At 38.3% G+C, this 6,000-nt stretch overlaps 1 long non-coding RNA gene across 1 annotated transcript in view; it reads left to right on the plus strand.

Annotated features, from left to right (window-relative positions):
* The window catches only part of LOC132532825 (uncharacterized), a 94,558-nt gene extending 89,537 nt beyond the window's left edge, over positions 1-5,021 (plus strand). Inside the window, exon 3 of the long non-coding RNA XR_009544768.1 lies at positions 4,179-5,021. This is a non-coding gene — a long non-coding RNA (uncharacterized LOC132532825). The remainder of the gene's footprint in view (positions 1-4,178) is intronic.
* Positions 5,022-6,000: the final 979 nt, after the last annotated feature.

The following is a 6,000-nucleotide window of genomic DNA, read 5'->3' on the forward strand; positions in this document are numbered from 1 at the left end:
CACTGTCAGATTTTGAAGGCAGGTGAAAATCAGACATGGTAGCCAGCCAGTTACACAGATAAACAGTTTTGGAACAGCAACCAAGAAGCAGAACCTGAAAGAGAATCTAAGAATGCAAATAAATTTAGATATAGATAGATATCAACTGGCTAAGAGTTTGACATCATTCAAAAAGCACATAAATAAAAATTACTAGTCAAAAATTTTAGGAGCATAAAATATCGTGCCAACAATCAATGATTAAGAATTCTGAAACAAGAAATAATTATAAACATATATGTTCATATGTATTGTATGTATACTTAATTATTTTGCTAGATGTCTCTAGAGACAAATAATTAGCTAATAGAATGAAAATAGGGGGCTGGTTGGTGGCATAACCAGTTGAAAGCGTACCTTACCATATATAAGGACACTCTGCCATTGGGGTGTAGGAATCATGCAATGCAGGAGGGGCCAGGTGGTGGCGCACCTGGTTGAACACACATATTACAATGAGCAAGGGCCCAGGTCTGATACCTTGGTCCCCACCTGCAGAGGGAAAGCTTTATGAGCGTCGAAGCAGGGATGCAGGTGTCTCTCTTCCATTCTATCCCCCTTTAGCTTTTCAACTTATGGCTCTCTCTATCTTATAAATAAATAAAGATAATAAAAAAATTAAAAGAAAAGAGTCATACAGGATTTGGGCTTTGTGGTGGCATATCTCAGAAAAAAAAAAAGAATGGGTAATTTTTCACTTTCAGTAAAGATAGAATAAGTTCTAATCAGGTTAAGCCAGCTAAAACTATTACCCATGGGTGACTTTAAGGCTTTTTTGTGAGTAACAGTAGGATAAAGATCATCAGAGAAAGGGGAAGAAGAAGTACTTAAGTTTTCTTTCATAATGACTTAGCTGGAGGTGGTATGATGTATTGAGTAATGGTTCAGTATAAGGGTCTGGAACTCAAAGGAAAATCTAGGCTGGAGGTAAAAAGTAGGAATCTGGGGGTCGGGCCGTAGCACAGCAGGTTAAGTGCACATGGCGCAAAGCGCAAGGACCAGTGTAAGGATCCCAGTTTGAGCCTGAGCTCCCCACCAGCAGGGGGGGTCACTTCACAAGCAGGTCTGCAGGTGTCTATCTTTCTCTCCCCTCTCTGTCTTCCCCTCCTCTCTCCACTTCTCTGTCCTATCCAACAACAACGATATCAATAACAACAGTAATAACCACAAGGATAAAACAAAGATAAAACAACAAGGAAAACAAAAGGGAATAAATACCCTCCAGGAAAAGTGGATTTGTGGTGCAGGCATGGAGCCCTGGAGGAAAAAAAAAAAAAAGTAGTAATCCTGGACACTGCTGTAACTCATTAATTATGTTTTCAGCAACTGGAACAGTGCAACATGTAGTCAATTACCAGAAAAACAGCAAATAAAGAGCAGCCTTTCTGTTAGCTGTTGATGAGCACTTCTGATCTCTGTCCATTTTCCCCTTCCCTCTCACATTTCACCTAGTTTTCCTGGACCTCTGTCCTCTTCCCCAAAGTACACTTGTTGATGGTCCTCCAAGATATAAAAGTGTGGTGGTTTGGCAACATCCTGAAAGTATAATCTTACTATCTTTTCTTTAAGAGTGTATTTAGACATTTATAGGTTTAATAGTCTTTTGACTTTTTCACTCGGTTCTACTACACTCCTTCCCTTCTAATTGTTTGCAAAATGGAGTGATGAGGACGAGCTAGCCTTCGTGGTAAGATGACTCTAAAGATGGAATCATAAACTGGGATAAGAATTTATGATGAGGACGAACAGATACTCCAGCATTTAAATGTTGCATGAAAGAGAAGCAGGAAAATTGTGAAATAGTGTTCAAAGGGAAAAAACAAACAAACAAAAAAGATAGGAAGAAAGAAAAGGAAAAAGAATGAAAAAAAGCAAGAATGCTGGGAAGATTTAGCGTCCCAGAGACTAAGAAGTTAAGAAGGAGTTTCTAGGAAGAAATCAACCATATGGAAAGTTGATGAAGAGTTGTTTTAAAAATGAGTCACAGAGAAGGTGTAGGTGTGACGTAGAAAGGAAGTTATAGAAGGGTAGAAAAAAATGAACAAAAAAATTATATAGACATAGATACATATAGATACAGATATAAAGTCAACCCATATATTTGACTGCGGGAGAACTATTGTACTTTCTGCTGGAAGGAGAATGGGGACAGAGAACTCGTGGTGGGAACAGTGGGAATTATACCCTTATTATTTTACTTTTTTAAATAAATCTTTACTTATTGCATAGAGACAGGGAAGGGAGAGATAGAGAGGGGGAGAGACAGAGAGACACCTGCAGCTCTGCCTCACCCCTTGCAGAGCTTTCCCCTGCAGGTGGGGACTGGGGGCTCGAACTCACGTCCTTGTGCATTGTCACATGTGCATTCACCCAGGTGTGCCACCACCTGCCCACACCCCCCTATTATTTTACAGTTTTGTAAATCACCAAAAGAAAAAAAAATGAGTTGCCAGGTGGTTCATTAAATTTAACAACATTTTTATTAATGGTTTTCACTTACCAGAGCACTACTCAGCTCTGGTTTATTGTGGTGTGAGGGGATTGAACCTGGGACTTTGGAACCTCAGGCATAACCATTCTGCTATCTACTCCCACCCACTGGTGACTTTATTGTATGAATTTTGTGGAGTGACAGAAACAAAGGTGAGATTAATGAGCTGTTCAGATAGAAATTCTGTCTTCTTCTTCTTTTTTTTTTTTAAGGATATCTCTTTGCCTTTTAGGACAATTACTTATCTTAATTTTTTATTAGAGAGAGAAAGCAGAACACTTCTTACCTTTGACATATGGAATACCGACACGTCCTTCATTCAAAGTTCAGTTCTTTATATGAACTACCTCCTTGGCTATCAATCTGTTTTGGTTATAGTAAAGTCTTAAATCATATTTGCCCCAAATTTATGGTAGCCAGGGTTATGATGACAATTTGGTTAACCAATAAGTGATAACTCATATATTTGATTTTTTTTTCCTTTATTGAAATAAAAAATACACAGGACACATTGTACTTTCACTTAAATATGCATACACTTGTGTATGGAAGCATGATGATGAATAACAAATGAAACGGTTAATAAAAACTAACAAAATGCTGAATTTCCTCTAACCAAATAAGTTTGCCTCTTTTACATTTTGCTAGAAAATACTACTTTTGCTGTGTGTCACTGAATATATCACAGTAGATACCAATTTAATTCAGGAATTATAAAGCAGTATCAGTTGTTAAAATAAAAGAACAGTACTAAGTTTTCCTAAAATTACTTAAACTTTACTATTTTTAACCTTTCTTTTACCTAATTGAGCACACTCTATTATCTAGCTTTATATAACCCTATAAACTAAAAAAAAAAAAACACCTGATGAATGGGATTACAGGACAGTCCAGAAAAAGTTGATTTTAAATTTGGAAAGACTGCTTTTTTGTTTGATTTGTAAGACAACAATAGCAGAACTCACTCCTGTTAGGATTAGGAAGTATTCAGGCCACATTGTGTTCAGGTTCATTTGAGATCCTTCTATTTGAATACTCTTGACCTGTGTTAAAAGTATTTTGTCTTCTTCTGTGTACATTAGAGGCAAGCTTAGCAACCTTGTAGTTATAATATGTCTAAAGTCTTTGGTGCCACTACTGGTGAATATCAATTCAAATGGCATTTGCTTTGAAATGGGTGATTTGCAACTTTGCATTTAGAACAAGACTAGCACAAGCCTTCAGAAACTCAGGGACGTAGTCTCTTTTTTTATACCTTCTCCTTTTTTCCTTACCCTATTTTTCCCCCTAAAATTCTAGAGCAAAGTAAGTAGTCCCAAAGTGTTAACCTTGTTCTAAACTCTGCAGTGATCTGAGAGGGTTTGATATCTTCTACTTGGAGCACTACTTAAACTGTTTTCTGTTCCTTTTCCAGCCATGACATCATCTCCCCAGACAATCACTTTGATACACCTGCATATCAGATTTCAGGCTCAGGGGAAAAAAAAAGCTAGTATAGCCACAGGCCCTTTGGAATGTAACTAAAATATGCCTACTAGCTATCTACAGAATGGAAGACTCCCCCAACACCTTATCTGCACTACTCCAGCCTTTAAGTTCATGACTGATCAACAATTTGTTTTGCTTTGTATGTTAACTCTCTTTTCAGCCACCAGGTTCCAGATGCTAGTAGAATGCGGACCAGACTTCCTTGGACAGACAACCCCACCAATGTGTCCTGGAGCTCCGATTCCCCAGAGCCCTACCCCACTAGGGAAAGAGAGAGAGAGACAGGCTGGGAGTATGGATCAACCTGTCAATGCCCATGTTCAGCAGGGAAGCAATTACAGAAGCCAGACCTTCCACCTTCTGCATCCCACAGTGACCTTGGGTCCATATTCCCAGAGGGTTGAAGAATGGGAAAGCTATCAGGAGAGGGGATGGGATACAGAGTTCTGGTGGTGGGAATTGTGTGGAGTTGTACCCCTCTTATCTTATGGTTTTGTCAACTTTTCCTTTTCATAAATAAATAAATGAAATTTTTTCTTTCTCCTTTCTTTCTTTTTTTTTTTTTTTTTTTTTTGTCTGCAGGGTTTTCGCTGAGACTTTGTGTCTGCACCGTTAATCCTCTGCTCCTATAGCCATGTTTTCAATTTTTTTTTCTTGGCCAGAACAGAGAGAAATTGAGAGGGAAGGGGAAGATAAAGAGGGAGACAGAAAGATAAACACCTGCTTCAGTGTTTGTGAAACAACCCCTCCATCCCCACAGGTGGAAGGCCGGAGGCTCAAACTGGGATCCTTGTGTGAGTCCTTGTTCTTTGTACTATGTGCACTTAACCAGGTGCACCACCACCAGGCCCCCATCGCTCAAGTTGTTTGACCCAGTTCTTTCAGCTGATTTACAGAGGTCAAGGAGTGATTCTGTTATCAAGAGACATTACCACTGCCAACTTTGCTTTTACCACAATAGCATATACTAAGCATCAAGTCATTGGGGAAAAAAGAGAGAGAGATGTTTCCAAAACACTGTTTAAGTCAATAAGTAAGTGGTGACTGCATTGCAGCACAGAAAGAAGAAGCTCTAAGAGGGCTACATTAGCGCACACTATTGCCTAGAAGCCTTTAGACGTTTTTTTTAACCTGTGGTAAGGGGAGAATGTTGATCGAGTAGAAGCTGCAGCAATCTGATCCTGAAAGACCACATTTGCCATGACCTCTGTTATTTTCGACAAGTTACATCTCTGGGCTGAATTTCCCTAACCAATAAAGAAGATATTTCTACTAAATTATGCTAGAGAAAGAATCCAATCTACTTTTATAGTCAAACATTCATTCCTAGTCTCTGAACCAGCATTAGAGCTGTGTTCTGAATATCTGCTTGGTGAGAATATTGATGATAATAAATTTCAATAACATTAATTTAGGTTTCAAGAATACATTTTCAAAATCAGTTCTTCATGGTATATCAATACAACAATAGACTGCTCTTGATCTCATATGTCTTTATTGATTATTTACACACTTGTACAAGAAGATAGGATAATTGACTTTACCTTTTGGAATAAAATGTTTTCAATTAGTTAATGCATATCTGATATATCTCAAAGGTAAGGGACTTTTACCTCTTTTGTCTAAATGTCATTTATCTTTATGTCAAATGTCACTGAATTGTAACTGTAGAAAGCAAAGAAATGTTATTTGATGACTGGGAAAGTGACTCAGTGATAGAGGGGTTGCATGTGTGAGGTTTTAAATCTGATAGCCAACATGACATATCAGAATATTATTCTTGTTCTCTCACTAAATAAGTAAGTAAATAAATGCTTAATGAGATAAAATGTTAGTTTTAGGGCTAGACAGCAAATAAAGTATAAAGCAAGCATTTAAGGAGTCAAGCAGTAGCGCAGCGGGTTAAGCACAGGTGGCACAAAGTGCAAGGACGGGTGTAAGGATCCCGGTTTGAGCCCCCGGCTCCCCACCTGCAGGGGAGT

The sequence above is a fragment of the Erinaceus europaeus genome, chromosome 14 (genome assembly GCF_950295315.1).
Source record: "Erinaceus europaeus chromosome 14, mEriEur2.1, whole genome shotgun sequence".
In the NCBI taxonomy this organism is placed as follows: Eukaryota; Metazoa; Chordata; class Mammalia; order Eulipotyphla; family Erinaceidae; genus Erinaceus; species Erinaceus europaeus.